Here is a 17,641-nt window from a genome sequence, read left to right as displayed (position 1 = left end):
CAAAACTGTAACTCAGCCACTGAGAAACATTCAACTCATCTCCCAGTGTCTGGTGGAAAGCAGACTGAACCAGGATTTCCAATAGGATTTTATCTGTCCTTAAATCCTAGAGGAAAATGTTTATTTTTTATTCTGAAAAACTCCCCGGTCCTTAACAATTACGAGCATACCCATAACATGATGTAGCCACCACTATGCTTGTTCTCAGTAATGTAATTTAGGGATTTGTAGCAATGGATTTGCCCCAAAAACGTAACACGGTATTCATGGCAAAAAGTGAACTGCTTTGCCAAAAAATGTTGTGCCTTGTTGCAAACAGGAGCATGTTTTGGAATATTTGTATTCTTTACAGGCTTCCTTTTGTTTGCTCTGTCAATGTGGGTAATATTGTGGAGTAACTACAGTGTTGTTGAGCCAGCCTCAGTTTTCTCCCATCACACCCATGAAACTCTGTGACTGTTTTAAAGTCACCATTGGCCTTATGGTGATATCCCTGAGCGGTTTCCTTCCTCTCCAGCAACTGAGTTAGAAAGGATGCCTGTAGCAGCATACCACCCAGCATCCCACTGCTGGCTTGCCTTGGAAGCTACTGTAAGCAGGGTTGGTACTGGTTGGTCCCTGGATGGGAGACCAGATGCTGCTGGAAGTGGTGTAGGAGGTCAGTAGGAGGCACTCTTTCCTCTGGTCTAAAAAATAATATCCCAGGGCTGTGATGGGGGACATTGCACTGTGTTGGGTGCTGTCTTTCAGATGGGACATTAAACAGGATTCCTGACTCTCTGTGGTCACTAAAGACCCCATGGCACTTATTGTAAGAGTAGGGGTGCTAACCCTGGTGTCCTGTCAAAATTCCCAGTCTGGCCCTCATACCATCATGGCCCGCTTCCAATTGGTTCCTTCATCACCTAACTATTCCCCAGGTCGTTGCTGTAAATGAGAATGTGTTCTCAGTCAATTTACCTGGTAAAATAAGGGATAAATAGAAGTAGTGAGGGTGTGTATTCATACACCATCCAAAGTGTAATTAATAACTTCATCATGCTCAAAGGGATATTCAATGTCTGCTATTTTATTTTTACCCATCTACCAATAGGTACCCTTCTTTGAGAGACATTTAAAAACCTCCCATGCAATTTATTATATGACTTGTTAAGCACATGTTTTACTCCTGAACTTATTTAGTCTTGCCATAACAAAGGGGTTGAATACTTATTGATTCAAGACATTTCAGCTTTTACATTTGTATTAATTTGGAATAACATAATTCCACTTTGACATTATGGGGTATTGTGTGTAGGCCAGTGACAAGAAAAATCTACATTTAATCAATGTTAAATTCAGGCTGTAAAACAACAAAATGTGGAATGGTGTCAAGGGGTGTGAATACTGTACTTTCTGAAGGGAATGTAGCTAGCTAGATAGCATAATAAACTGTCAGCTGGTTGAGATTACTTGGATAACACTTTATTTGGAAAGACCATCTGTAGATCAGTAACATTTCAACTATCTACTAACCATAGCTCTAACACTAACCTTAACCCTTATTCTAACCCTAAACTTAACCCTTACCCTAGCCATAACACAAACCTTAACACTTACCATAACCCTTATTCTGAACGTAACCCTAAACATAACCTAGGCAAGAATGGTGCCGGAGGGGATGGCAGGAGGGGATGGTTGCCGTATTACAGGCTCCTAACCAACTGTGCTATTGCGTTAGTTTTTTCGCATTGTTTGTAACTCATTTTTTTACTTATTTTGTACATAATGTTGCTGCTACCGTCTCTTATGACCGAAAATAACTTCTGTAACATCAGAACAGCGATTACTCACCTCGAACTGTACAAAGATTGTTTTGTTAATGAGTCCGACGCGAAGGATATACTGCCTTCTCGGGAATGGGCGCAAATCCCTGTCATTTGCGTGAAGAAAAGACAGAGAAAAGGGGGCGGATGTCGGCCTTCTGAGAATTCGTAGGCAAGTGAGTAAATCTCCACTACCATCTGTTCTATTGGCCAACGTGCAATCATTGGAAAATAAATGGATGATATACGATCAAGACAATCCTACCAATGGAACATTAAATACTGTAAGATCTTATGTTTCACCGAGTCGTGGCTTAATGACGACACGGATAATATAGAGCTGGTGAGAGTCTCCATGCATCGGCAGGACAGAGAAGCTCCGTCTGGTAAGACGATAGGTGGGGTGTGTGTCTATTTGTCAATAACAGCTGCTGCATAATGTCTAATATTAAACAAGTCTCGAGGTATTGCTCGCCTGAGATAGTGTGGTCTACAGCTCATCATAAGGTACTCTATCTACCAAGAAAGTTCTCATCAATATTATTTATAGTCGTCTATTTACCACCACAAACCGATGCTGCACTAATCCGGCCACTAATAAGAAATCCTGCTACACCGTCAGACGAACAGACAAAGCATCAATACAGGTGTCACGACTCCGACCGACGGTGGCTCCCCTTCCCGTTCGGGTGGCGCTCGGCGGTCGTCGTCGCCGGCCTACTAGCTGCCACTGATTCTTTCCTCCCCCTCCTTATGTGTTTATTGAGTACACCTGTTTTGAGTTGGGTATAATTAGTGAGGCTTTATTAGTCAGCCGGCCTGCCTGGTTCTTTGTGCGGGATTGATTATTGTGACCTTCTGTTTTGTATGTAGAGGAGCGTGTTTGTTCCTGGTCGTATATTTTGGTTGTGAGCACCCTGTGTTGCGTTTTTTGGACATTAAAGAGCACAGCCTCGCACTCTCTGTTTCCTGCATCTGACTCTACACCCACGACACCCGGAGCGTTACAACAGGATTGATATTGAATCCTACTACACCAGCTCTGATGCTCGTTGAATGTGGCAGGGCTTGAAAACTATTACAGACTACAAAGAGACACCCAGCTGTGAGCTGCCCAGTGACGCGAGCCTACCAGATGAGCTAAATGCTTTTATGCTCGCTTCAAGGCAAGCAACACTGAAGCATGCATGAGAGCACCAGCTGTTCCAGACAACTGTGTGATCAAGATCTCCGTAGCCGATGTGAGCAAGACCATTAAACAGGCCAACATTCACAAACCTGCGGGGCCAGACGGATTACCAGGACTCAAATCAAATCAAATCAAATCAAATTTTATTTGTCACATACACATGGTTAGCAGATGTTAATGCGAGTGTAGCGAAATGCTTGTGCTTCTAGTTCCGACAATGCAGTGATAACCAACAGTAATCTAACTAACAATTCCAAAACTACTGTCTTATACACAGTGTAAGGGGATAAGGAATATGTACATAAGGATATATGAATGAGTGATGGTACAGAGCAGCATACAGTAGATGGTATTGAGTACAGTATATACATATGAGATGAGTATGTAGACAAAGTAAACAAAGTGGCATAGTTAAAGTGGCTAGTGACATAAGGATGCAGTCGATGATCTAGAGTACAGTATATACGTATGCATATGAGATGAATAATGTAGGGTAAGTAACATTATATAAGGTAGCATTGTTTAAAGTGGCTAGTGATATATTTACATAATTTCCCATCAATTCCCATTATTAAAGTGGCTGGAGTTGGGTCAGTGTCAATGACAGTGTGTTGGCAGCAGCCACTCAATGTTAGTGGTGGCTGTTTAACAGTCTGATGGCCTTGAGATAGAAGCTGTTTTTCAGTCTCTCGGTCCCAGCTTTGATGCACCTGTACTGACCTCGCCTTCTGGATGATAGCGGGGTGAACAGGCAGTGGTTCGGGTGGTTGATGTCCTTGATGATCTTTATGGCCTTCCTGTAACATCGGGTGGTGTAGGTGTCCTGGAGGGCAGGTAGTTTGCCCCCGGTGATGCGTTGTGCAGACCTCACTACCCTCTGGAGAGCCTTACGATTGAGGGCGGAGCAGTTGCCGTACCAGGCGGTGATACAGCCCGCCAGGATGCTCTCGATTGTGCATCTGTAGAAGTTTGTGAGTGCTTTTGGTGACAAGCCGAATTTCTTCAGCCTCCTGAGGTTGAAGAGGCGCTGCTGCGCCTTCTTCACGACGCTGTCAGTGTGAGTGGACCAATTCAGTTTGTCTGTGATGTGTATGCCGAGGAACTTAAAACTTGCTACCCTCTCCACTACTGTTCCATCGATGTGGATAGGGGGGTGTTCCCTCTGCTGTTTCCTGAAGTCCACAATCATCTCCTTAGTTTTGTTGACGTTGAGTGTGAGGTTATTTTCCTGACACCACACTCCGAGGGCCCTCACCTCCTCCCTGTAGGCCGTCTCGTCGTTGTTGGTAATCAAGCCTACCACTGTTGTGTCGTCCGCAAACTTGATGATTGAGTTGGAGGCGTGCGTGGCCACGCAGTCGTGGGTGAACAGGGAGTACAGGAGAGGGCTCAGAACGCACCCTTGTGGGGCCCCGTGTTGAGGATCAGCGGGAGGAGATGTTGTTGCCTACCCTCACCACCTGGGGGCGGCCCGTCAGGAAGTCCAGTACCCAGTTGCACAGGGCGGGGTCGAGACCCAGGGTCTCGAGCATGATGACGAGCTTGGAGGGTACTATGGTGTTGAATGCCGAGCTGTAGTCGATGAACAGCATTCTCACATAGGTATTCCTCTTGTCCAGGTGGGTTAGGGCAGTGTGCAGTGTGGTTGAGATTGCATCGTCTGTGGACCTATTTGGGCGGTAAGCAAATTGGAGTGGGTCTAGGGTGTCAGGTAGGGTGGAGGTGATATGGTCCTTGACTAGTCTCTCAAAGCACTTCATGATGACGGAAGTGAGTGCTACGGGGCGGTAGTCGTTTAGCTCAGTTACCTTAGCTTTCTTGGGAACAGGAACAATGGTGGCCCTCTTGAAGCATGTGGGAACAGCAGACTGGTATAGGGATTGATTGAAGACTTGTACACAAAGCATGCACGGACCAACTGGCAAGTGTTTTCACTGACATTTTCAACCTCCCCATGACCGATTCTGTATTACTTACATGTTTCAAGCAGACCACCATAGTACCTGTGCTCAAGGGAGCGAAGGTAACCTGCCAAAATGATTACCGCCCACATAACAGTCACGTCGGTAGCCATGAAGTTCTTTGAAAGGCTGGTCATGGCTCACATCAACAGCATCATCCCAGATACCCTGGAACCACTCCAATTCGCATACCGCCCCAACAGATCCACAGATGACGCAATTTCAATCGCACTCCACACTGCCCTTTCCCACCTGGACAAAAGGAACACCTATGTGAGAATGCTATTCATTGACTACAGCTCAGAGTTCAACAACATAGTGCCCACAAAGCTCATCACTAAGCTAAGGACCCTGGGACCCTGGTACTAAACACCTCCCTCTGCAACTGGATCCTGGACTTCCTGACAGGCCCCAAGGTGGTAAGAACAGTCTGCCACACTGATCCTCAACATTGGGGCCCCTCAAGGGTGCGTGCTTAGTCCCTTCCTGTACTCCCTGTTCACCCACGACTGTGTGGCCAAAAACGACTCCAACGCAATCATTAAGTTTGTTGATGACACAGCGGTGGTAGGCCTGATTACCGACAACGATGAGACAGCCTATAGGGAGGAGGTCAAAGACCTGGCAGTGTGGTGCCAGGACAACAACATCTTCAATATGAGCAAGACAAATGAGCTGATCATGGACTACAGGAAAAGGCGGGCTGAACAGGCCCCCATTAACATCAATGGGGCTGTAGTGGAGTGGGTCGAGTTTTAAGTTCCTTGGTGTCCACATCACCAACAAACTATCATGGTCCAAACACACCAAGACAGTTGTGAAGAGGGCACGACAACACCTTTTCCCCCTCAGGAGACTGAAAAGATTTGGCATGGGTCCCCAGATCCTCAAAAGGTTCTACAGCTGCACCATCGAGAGCATCCTGACCGGTTGCATCACCTCCTGGTATGGCAATTGATCAGCATTTGACCATGAAGAGCAACAGAGGGTAGTGCGTATGGCCCAGTACATCACTGGAACCAAGCTTTTGGGGTCCCAAACATTTGTGTGTTGAAAATTCCTAACCACTTGTAAAGTCTATTTGCATAGACTTCAAACAGATATACAGTTGAAGTCGCAAGTTTAGAGTCATTAAAACTAGGTTGTCAACCAATCCACACATTTCTTGTCAGAAAACTACAGTTTTGGCAAGTCGGTTAGGACATCTATTTTGTGCATGACACAAGTCATTTTTCCAACAATTGTTTACAGAGAGATTATTTAACTTATAATTCACTGTATCACAATTCCAGTGGGTCAGAAGTTTACATACACTAAGTTGACTGTGATTTTAACCATCTTGGAAAATTCCCAAAAATTATGTCATGGCTTTAGAAGCTTCTGTAAGGTTAATTGACATAATTTGAGTCAGTTGGTGGTGTACCTGTGGATGTATTTCAAGGCCTACCTTCAAAATCAGTGCCTCTTTGCTCTACTTCCAGCGCCGACAGAGATGGCCACCTCACTTCGCGTTCTGAGGAAACTATTTTTAATGTATTTTTCCTTTTTATGTATAAAACTTCATTGGACTCTATGTAAACTGGAAACCACATATCCTGAGGCTGCATTCATTGTAGCTGGGGATTTTAACAAGGCTAATCTGAAAATAAGGCTCCCTAAACTATCAGCATATCGAATGCGTGACCCGGGCTGGCAAAATTCTGGATCATTGTTACTCTAAATTCTGAAACGCATACAAAGCCCTCCCTCGCCTTCCTTTCGGCAAATCTGACCACGACTCCCAGCCTATTGCTCCCAGCCTATAGACAGTTTGGGCATAATGACCACCGTTATGTTTGGAGGGAAAAGGGGGAGGCTTGCAAGCCGAAGAACACCACCCCAACCGTGGAGCACAGAGGTGGCATTATCATGTTGTGGAGGTGCTTTGCTGCAGGAGGGACTGGTGCACTTCACAAAATAGATGTCATCATGAGGTAGGAAAATTACGTGGATGTATTGAAGCAACATTACAAGACATCAGTCAGGAAGTTAAAGCGTGGTTGCAAATGGGTCTTCCAAATGGACAATGACCCCAAGCACACGTTCAATGTTGTGGCAAAATGGCATCAGGACAACAAAGTCAAGGTATTGGAGTGGCCATTACAAAGCCCTGACCTCAATCTTATAGAAAATTTGTGGGCAGAATGAAAAAGTGTGTGCGAGAAAGGAGGCCTACAAACCTGACACCAGCTCTGTCAGGATGAATGGGCCAAAATTCACCCAACTTATTGTGGGAAGCTTGTGGAAGGCTACCCGAAACATTTGACCCAGGTTAAACAATTTAAAGGCAATGCTACCAAATACTAATTGAGTGTATGTAAACTTCTGACCCACTAGGAATGTGATAAAAGCTGAAATAAATCATTTTCTCTACTATTATTCTGACATTTCACATAATTAAAATAAAGTGGTGATCCTAACTGACCTAAGACAGGGAATGTTTACTCGGATTAAATGTCAGGAATTGTGAAAAACTAGTTGAAATGTATTTGGCTAAGGTGTATGTAAACTTCCGACTTCAACTGTACGTACCCCACCAGACATGCCATTATGGGTTTCTTCACTGTACCCAAACCAGAAAAACATTTAATGCGTCACTCAGTTATGTACAGAGCCATGTCATCAACCACTAGAGTTTACTTGGGAAAAAAAATCTCATTTAGCTTTAAAAAATAGAAAAAAAGCATCCCTCCTTTTTCTAAAGATCAAATTGAACTGTACTGCATATAACAATAATACTTTTTCATATATTATTACGTTCTATGTGGACCCCAGGAAGAGTAGCTGCTGCATTTCCAGTAGCTAATGGGGATCCTAATAATCTAAATTAAACTGCATAAGGAACATTGGGTCTAGTTGTGGTCATATAGCTAGCGAGTCATGTGATGCACACAATGGCAGCTTGCTAGCTCAATACATTTGGTTATCAAGATCAGAGGCATCATGCCAACAGGCGGCACAGGGGAACATGCCCCCTCAGATTTGTCATGTTAATATATATATATATACATATATATGCAAAAAACAATTGGTTGTTGTTTCTCTGTAGCCACCTAGCAATTTTATGAACTTGGCTTTAGCTAGCCTAGGTAGGTTTCCAGTCTCCCAACCTCATAATCAGCTACAAAGAAGCCATTTCAGGCTATCAATCAAGTTAGAGTAGTTAGCTTGTCTAATGTTTGGTTGACTTTAGAAGAGCAAGAAATTGCTAAATGTACTGAATAAGATTCACATTCCTTTCAATATTTTACCCTGATTTTAGCATAGATGCAGAGAGGGTTGGCTAGATTCTTAACAAAATAATAATCACCAGTCAGGAGGATAAAGATAGCTCAAGACGTATGCTTAGATATGTAGAACAATAAACATATTTTTGTCATAGAATGAAGCATAATGATTATGGCTCTAGATAGCAGGAAATTAACAGTTTCAGATGTTTGAAAAATGCTTTATTCTCCAACTACCCGACGGGGCCCCTCCGAACCATCTTTACATACAGTGGGGCAAAAAAGTATTTAGTCAGCCACCAATTGTGCAAGTTCTCCCACTTAAAAAGATGAGAGAGGCCTCTAATTTTCATCATAGGTACACTTCAACTATGACAGACAAAAGGAGAAAAAAAAAATCCAGAAAATCACATTGTAGGATTTTTAATGAATTTATTTGCAAATTATGGTGGAAAATAAGTATTTGGTCAATAACAAAAGTTTATCTCAATACTTTGTTATATACCCTTTGTTGGCAATGACAGAGGTCAAACGTTTTCTGTAAGTCTTCACAAGGTTTTCACACACTGTTGCTGGTATTTTGGCCCATTCCTCCATGCAGATCTCCTCTAGAGCAGTGATGTTTTGGGGCTGTTGCTGGGCAACACGGACTTTCAACTCCCTCCAAAGATTTTCTATGAGGTTGAGATCTGGAGACTGGCTAGGCCACTCCAGGACCTTGAAATGCTTCTTACGAAGCCACTCCTTCGTTGCCCGGGAGGTGTGTTTGGGATCATTGTCATGCTGAAAGACCTAGCCACGTTTCATCTTCAATGCCCTTGCTGATGGAAGGAGGTTTTCACTCAAAATCTCACGATACATGGCCCCATTCATTCTTTCCTTTACACGGATCAGTCGTCCTGGTCCCTTTGCAGAAAAACAGCCCCAAAGCATGATGTTTCCACCCCCATGCTTCACAGTAGGTATGGTGTTCTTTGGATGCAACTCAGCATTCTTTGTCCTCCAAACACGACGAGTTGAGTTTTTACCAAAAAGTTATATTTTGGTTTCCTCTGACCATATGACATTTTCCCAATCTTCTTCTGGATCATCCAAATGCTCTCTAGCAAACTTCAGACGGGCCTGGACATGTACTGGCTTAAGCAGGGGGACACGTTTGGCACTGCAGGATTTGAATCCATGGCGGCGTAGTGTGTTAATGATGGTAGGCTTTGTTACTTTGGTCCCAGCTCTCTGCAGGTCATTCACTAGGTCCCCCCGTGTGGTTCTGGGATTTTTGCTCACCGTTCTTGTGATCATTTTGACCCCACGGGGTGAGATCTTGCATGGAGCCCCAGTCGAGGGAGATTATCAGTGGTCTTGTATGTCTTCCATTTCCTAATAATTGCTCCCACAGTTGATTTCTTCAAACCAAGCTGCTTACCTATTGCAGATTCAGTCTTCCCAGCCTGGTGCAGGTCTACAATTTTGTTTCTGGTGTCCTTTGACAGCTCTTTGGTCTTGGCCATAGTGGAATTTGGAGTCTGACTGTTTAAGGTTGTGGACAGGTGTCTTTTATACTGATAACAGGTTCAAACAGGTGCCATTAATACATGTAACGCGTGGAGGACAGAGGAGCCTCTTAAAGAAGAAGTTACAGGTCTGTGAGAGCCCGAAATCTTGCTTGTTTGTAGGTGACCAAATACTTATTTTCCACCATAATTTGCAAATAAATTCATTAAAAATCCTACAATGTGATTTTCTGGATTTTTTCCCTCATTATGTCTGTCATAGCTGAATTGTACCTATGATGAAAATTACAGGCCTCTCTCATCTGTTTAAGTGGGAGAACTTGCACAATTGGTGGCTGACTAAATACTTTTGTGCCCCCTCTGATTTTTGGGATGCATGACACCCCTGATCAATATAACATATTTGAACAATGTAAAATCAAAGTAACTGATAGTGGAGATGTGGCTGAGGGAAGTGAGAGGAAAGAGATCCGCAGCCACATGCTCAGCCATCTACAGAGTCAGTGTTCACACCTTGCTAACAGGCTTGCTGCTAAATCACTATGCTGACACATAAACAGCTACAGCAACTCTTGCCATTCCACCCAGTTGTTTTGTGCCCCCATAGAAGCGCAAAACAATCAATAATATATTTTAAAAGGGATCATTATTTTTTTATCCACGTTTGAAGGGTCAATTTCAATCAGGCACTGACGTTATCCACCTAAGAAACACAGATAACCTAGAAACAGAATTGAAGCAGAAGTGCAAGCAAATAATCGACCTGTGAAAATTCTAAAGCTGTGAGCTTTTTCACGCAATCAGAAGCGTGAAAATAATCACAATAATACGATTTGTCACATGTCATCCGACACTGGTAGCATTGTTCACTTGAAATTCTAAAGTTTGTCAAGAATCTGCAGATCTTTCCACTAATGAGGGTAATTCAAATGTACAAAAGTTTCTTTTTAAAACAACTTTTATTGGGATGATGGTCATTGAAACTGTTGTTTTTATTTTCTGTCCTATTTTATCAAATCCTTTTGTTTACTCACATGGGGGCCATGCACTGTCAACACTTGTCTTTAGTTGTCATGGTGATTGTTCTAATGCATCCCTCCACAGATGTTCAGTCATCCCTGCTTATACTAGTATTTGATCTTTGAGCACATGGTTTGACCTGCCGTGTTATGTACTGTAAACACACACAACACCTCCCTAAGGAGGAGTGCAATTAACATGTTATGGGTAATGTGACCTCCTTTGAAAGAGGTGTGTCAGGCGCTCCTTGTCCTGATGAGAACTTCACAATTAGAAGTAAAAGAGTAAAAAAAAGAGTAAACATACTAAGAAGCCTTAAAGCATTTTTTTATTTGATACAATAGATTAGCTCTTTGAAATTAGATGGTTTTAATACTTCAATGAATGGATGAAATTTGAAAGTAAAAGTAAAACTTGAAGAGAACCAACATAAAATCAAATAAAAAATAGAATAAACTAACCGGGGGAGGAAAATCCTGTTCTTAGAGAAAGAGGTCACATTTGTTAATTTTCCTGCCCTAACCTGTTTCCCCAATGGGGCCTTAGCTTTTGAAGATGTACCTCTTGTGAAGTCTGGAGCCTTAACCCCCAAAGGTCATAACCTCTGAACCTCCTCTCAGCCTGACCGCCCTCTGTCTCTTGGCAGCCCAGGATCAAGTGTTGCCCCGCAGCTGTGAGCCGGGCCCCCCTCCGCTTCACAATTCCATTCTTCAAAGGGCCTCCGTAAATATAACAACTGGCAGCATGATTTCAGTTCTTTCTTTTAATCACACCTGATAGCCTTTTGACCTTTGACTTTCTCTGCTCCCCAGACCTCTCTGTGGGTGAACATAAATGTTTTGGTAATTATTACATGTCATAAATGAGTAATTATCTTGATGTGTGGAATGGCGCTTTAAGATGATTTCCATGGTTCTAGTGATAGTTACAATTCAATAGGTTAATATAGAATGGACTGAAAATATGATGGTCTATTAGAGCTAATGGATAACTGTTCTGTTTACTAAGACACTGTTTACTGTGTCAAGGAAACCTGTCTCAAAGACGCACAGGGTTCACATTTATTCAATTATTTTTAATATATTTTTTTGCAGCAAAAAAACAAGTGAAAGACAAAAATACAGATAAAAAATAAACAAATAAAACGGTTTGCAGGTGAGGTTGGATGCCCAAGGTCTTATATGAAAACCAAACCACAAAAAAAAACGATATACAATACATAAGTACACAAATTTAATTGATCAGTAATCACAAAGAAATATATGTTTGGTTTAAATGTGTGTGTGCTCTAAATTATTGACAAGGTAAAAAAAACAAAACATTTTTTATAGCCTGCATATTGATGGTCAAGTGAATACATGTAAACAGAGTGAGTGAAATATTAATGATCCCTAAGAGCGTTTCTCTGCAGTCAGAGCTTCAGTGCAGCAGCCTGCCTGCCTGTCCATTTGAGGGTTCTTGGCTGACAATGAAAGAGCATGGCTGACGTCTGCAATGTCAGACAAGCACAAGGGTAAATGTTTTACAAACTGGCTGGGGAGAGCTAGTGGTGTCAATCTCCTGTCTGTTAATGTCTTCCTCCCAGGAAAGTACTCACATATAATCCTTTCCCCCACTATCCTTAAACAAAACCTTTTACTAATATTTATGCCCTTCGAGGTGAGTATACAGTATTCCTACAAAATGCCTAAAGATTTTTTTGGTTATTCGCAATTACCTAGGCCAAATTTCACACTGAGCAGTAAAGTTCAACATTGGCTAGAACTGAAACTGCACAGTTCTCAATTGTGACTATGTCCCCATTAGCCAAATAAAACAATTAAACAACAACAACAACAATGATTAAAATTGATTTGACCAATTTAACCCCATTTTCAATTCTCAAAGATTTTTTTTTTAAAGAAACAGTTTAATTGTAATTGTCTGTGCAGTTCCACCACATATGATGACACTGTGGCCATGAACTTTCCAAGTAAACATTTCTCAAAAACCCCAGTCGAATGAGAAAGGGCAGTTCAGTGTCAGCTGGTCTTGCTGAGACCAGATTGAGATGTAAACTTTGTGCCAGTGGAGTCCAAGGGCCATTTAGGGGAAACATGCAACATTTAACTCTGTTGTTGACTGGTTTCTGACCTGCAGTTCCATGGGTTGAGGGGAAGGACAGAGGCTCAACATTACTTACTGCATCTGCATTCAGAGGGGATTTTGAGACATCTCCAACTCACATAGCTTGCATATTTATGTTATTATGCTTTGAAGTGTGAAAGATGTGCAGTCAGAGATGACACAAACTCTGTGTGGGACATGAGGAGATAGAGGAAAACATTTGCTATACGTGACTCAAAAAACAATGTTCAGTACAGTACAAAGAAAGTGCCTGGACAATTGACAGGTAAAATCATAAAGAACACATTAAGGAATACATTCATGAAAAACAAACTACAACTGAAAAACAATTGTAGTTTGTTGCATGAAGTGGGGGTAAGTGAACTTGGCCTCAACAAATCGTCAAAATCCGGTACTATCAAGTTTGGATGGATTTTACAGGACATAGGCCTCTGCTGGATGCCCTTTTTCCAAACTCAGCTGGCTTTAACTAGACCAATCAGTTGTCATAAAATCAATACTCACCTTGCTCTTAGATCTCAATAAATGCAGAGAGGGGAAAGGGAACATCAACTGTGAAGCGATCTTTCTAGCCAGGTAAGCTCTGTCATTTCGGTCAGTCCTACTACCAGCTAAAACATTGTATGAAAAAATAATTATGTAAATTAAAATCAGCAGGGATTACAATAAATTCAAGGTGTGCTTACACCTTACACTAGTAGTATCTCTGTTACACAGTAATAGCAAATCCGCCCAACTGTCTTCTGGTATGTGAATGTTTCAGTGTTCTCAGCCTATCAGTTTTGTGTTTTGAACAAAAAAGTGTTTGTTTTCTTGGCAACAATTGAAGTGAAACCAGCTATAATCAGCCTAAAACATGGAAACCTTGGAATACCATGAACTTGTTCAGGTATATATTTTCCCTCACTAGCATACCGTGCTGTTATTTAACAGATTTTTGTCACTGTATCTGATGTTAAATGTCTGAATCGTATTTATTTGAACTACTATAATCCTCCTCACTGCAGAGATACTATGGCTCTCGCCTGGAGATACATGGTAATCTAAAGACCAGTGCATCATGCATGTCACCATCCACCCCAATACCCCAGAGCACTTTTGATGCACTTCGACTAGTCCACCCCTCGGTCTGCAAAAAGTATGCTAAGTCTCTCTGGTTTATAACCCCATATTGTTATATTGTTGTGTTCCTAATAATAAACACGTTGTAACTGATAACAGGCTAAATCAATAACATCTAATTCACTGTTTGTCTATGTGAAAAGCATCAATACTATATTTGCATTGCACGAGCATTGGTCACTCTCAGTAAGAACGCACCTTCAATGCATTAGTATCTACTGTCATGGGTGCTACTGTGCTGTTCTGCAGATACTCTGGTTGTGGGCTGGTTGTTCCTGAGAAGCTACAGGGCTGTAAGGTGCTGGATCTGGGCAGTGGCTCTGGCAGAGACTGCTTCATTCTCAGTAAACTAGTGGGCCAGAGCGGTCATGTCATCGGCATTGACATGACAGCAGAACTGGTAGGCTTACCGTGCCGCACAATATATTTTGTGGGAATTCCCTGCCTAATATCTTATCACAAATAAAACTGTGGATCACAAGTGATTTTCATACTATGTATCCTAAACCCAGATCCTGGCATCACGCAAATATGTCCAGTACCACCAGCAGAAGTATGGCTACGAGAAGCCCAACACCATATTTGTGCAGGGTTACATAGAGAAACTGAATGAGACGGGAATACAGAGCGGTTCGCTGGATGTTCTGGTGTGAGTAAAGCTGTTCCTTCCTTCAACACCCTTAGGCTTGCTTTCTGCTGGGGATCTTTTCGAGTGAGTGTCTTACTGAAGAAAATCCCACACAACACATTTCCAATGACAATCCCTCCTCTCCATCTCCTTTGAGCTAATAGTCTGTTAAGGGAAAATGCCTTATCTATTTACCATTTATTCACTGATTGGTTCACATATTGATTTATCAATTTGTTCCCTGATTGGTGACCTGATCGGTTCCCAAATACCCTGACTAACTGATGTCTCTGCCGTCTTCCTGCCTGTCTGTCTGTCTGTCTATCTGTAGGTCAAACTGTGCCATGTGTCTGTGTCCTGACAAGAAGCCGGTTCTCAGGGAGGCTTTCAGAGTGCTCAAGGTAACCTTCACACTCTCTGGTGTTCAGCCAATACCTCAGCAGCATGCTGCATGCCTCACATAAATATATAAAATGTTGATTAAGTAGCAATGCTGAAAATTGGAAACAAGACTATGTGATTTTAAAAGCTACTTGATTTACAAAGTGGCATCATTTTCATGAATCATTTGCTTTTCCTCATTTATCTTTGTCGGTATGTGAACCTATCGTTATGCAACACGCAGTGTGAAATCAGATACTCTATTGCCATCTGCTGATACTCTATTGCCATCTGCTGGAGAAACAATGAACTTTTACTTATGAGGATGTGGTTTGATTTACCTTCACCTACAACATTGTAAAACATTTATTTTTGTAAAGATTAGCACCAAAATAAATGACCAAAATAAAATAATAAAACTATTCCATCATAGTATATCACATGACCTTCATACAACAATATAGTATTTTGATTGTCTCTTGAGCCTTCTTGTCAGAACTCTGATAGGTTTTATAGATTGTAAAATGTTTAATTCATGTCAAATCCTATGTATTTACAGGAGGGTGGGGAACTTTACTTTAGTGACATATATTCCAGCAAGGCTGTTCCGGAACATTTGAAACAAGACCCAGTTCTGTGGGGTAAGAATGCTTGCTTTGTGACAGCTGACAGAGTTAAAAGTTGAATGTATGCTATCTGACAGGAATAATGATGTTGAGCCAATGCGAGACCCAATAACACACTGTTCTAGATACATTAAAATATCAACAACATAGCAGTGTTGGTTGGGAATTGTTCATCTAATGTCATGTTTTCTGTGTTGTGACAGGTGAAGGCTTGAGTGGTGCCCTCTACTGGCGAGACCTGATCTCTCTCGTGCACGAGGTGGGCTTTAGTACTCCATACCTTCTCACTGCAAGCCACATCATCGTCCACAATAGTGAGCTACAGAAGAAAGCAAGTAAGATGGCACATTAATGTCTGCCTCTCAATGATCTCATGAATAGGACAATGAGATGAAGGTAGACTTCAATGTCTAGCAAGGTTCAACAGTTCCGTTCTCTGTTACCATCTCTCTTGAGCATTATTCTGAAACATGATTGGGTGAGAAGAAATGAATATATTGTTTAATTTCAACCACTTCCATTACCAACTATCAGATCAAAACATCTGTTTCTTTGTTTTCTTGTTCCCCACAGGTGGCATCACACACACCTCTGCAACTTACCGCCTCTTCAAGTTGCCCAAAAATAGAAAGCAGAGCGACGCAGTTGTGGCTTACAAAGGAACGGTCCCTGACCATCCCGACCTACTCAAGTTTGACATGTATCATTGTTTTGAGGTGTGTCCAAGTAATTTGTCACCAAACCTATTCCCCTATTAAAAAGCTGGCAAGTATTCCTCTTCTCCCTTTCTGGACCTGCGTTTTGCCTTTGAAGAGCTGTGTTTTGTGTTTCTGCTTGATCCCTACAGACAGACATAGAGGTAACCGTGGATGCAGAAATGGCAGCCGTGCTTCAGCATTCCCGATTCTCCTCTGACTTCTCCATCCAAAGCTCAGACAAACCTGCACCAAGCCCTAAATGTGCCCCTCAGGTAAACCCTCTAGTATATTTCCTCTGGGCTATCCAGAAACCATCATGCATTTGTATATTTTTCCACCATACATATAGACCATAACAATATGTGCTACATTACATGAAGAGAAAGAGAAATTCTAGTCAGCAATTCTTATCATTGTAATTAATAAATCCTCATAAGTTGATCCTATGGTCATGTATCTGGCAGGGCTACATGTTCTCTGTTATGTAGAAGTACAGCACTTTCAGCACCTTCATCCCACTCAGGTCACAGCATCACTCTGAACAGGAGGAGGAGGCTTACCACACAGCTCAGCCCACTCAGTGTCTCAAAAGCCCTACTGTTCGAATAGATAGCTATATGCAGTAGTCTGCAAGCACCAGTAGCCAATTCTCTTTCTCTCTCCTCTCTCTCCTCTCCTTTGTGATGTGCTTTTCAGAGCTGCCACCTTAATAACCCATTCCTACTTGCTGATAACCTCAAACTTCATTCAAAGCCCTCCACCAAGATTGGGAACACCGAAGAACCAGTGGAAAAGTATGACACTACCAACTGAAGGGAGATACTATTTTCTTCATGAAAATGAATATAATAAACATGTTACATGATTTTTTTTAACTACATTTTTGTGTGATTTGCAAATATATTTAATGTGGGCTCTGTTTAATTGTTAATACATTGCTATTAGAAATGGACTGAGTTGGTCCCTAACCTTACACCACACATTTAAGGCATTAAAGTGTCATCTAGAAAATACACACATTGTATCAAGGCTGTCTTTCTCTCTTTGGGAAAAATAGTTATTATATTATATAACCCACATTATTACCCTTATTCATAGTCATTGGTAATCACACAAGACACAAATATGTTCAAACCTTTAATAGTGAAGCTGACATGTTATTAAACTAAATCCAAACCGTTGGTTTTAAATGATTGGTTTCGTATAGGAAGAAATGAAAAGGGAAAGTATGCAAGAATACAGAACTGAAAGTTGTTCATTACGTAATTCTAAAACTAGATCAGTGACGTAAATGCAGTCCAACAAGG

The 17,641-nt window shown here is 41.8% G+C and overlaps 1 pseudogene; it reads left to right on the top strand.

Annotated features, from left to right (window-relative positions):
* The first annotated feature begins 4,846 nt into the window (after positions 1-4,846).
* LOC115104674 (arsenite methyltransferase-like) lies at positions 4,847-17,171 on the top strand (annotated as a pseudogene).
* The last annotated feature ends 470 nt before the right edge of the window (positions 17,172-17,641 follow it).

The sequence above is a fragment of the Oncorhynchus nerka genome, linkage group LG22 (assembly GCF_034236695.1).
Source record: "Oncorhynchus nerka isolate Pitt River linkage group LG22, Oner_Uvic_2.0, whole genome shotgun sequence".
NCBI lineage: Eukaryota > Metazoa > Chordata > Actinopteri > Salmoniformes > Salmonidae > Oncorhynchus > Oncorhynchus nerka.
Note: the sequence above shows the minus strand (reverse complement) of the source record. Positions and strands in the feature narration are given on the sequence as shown.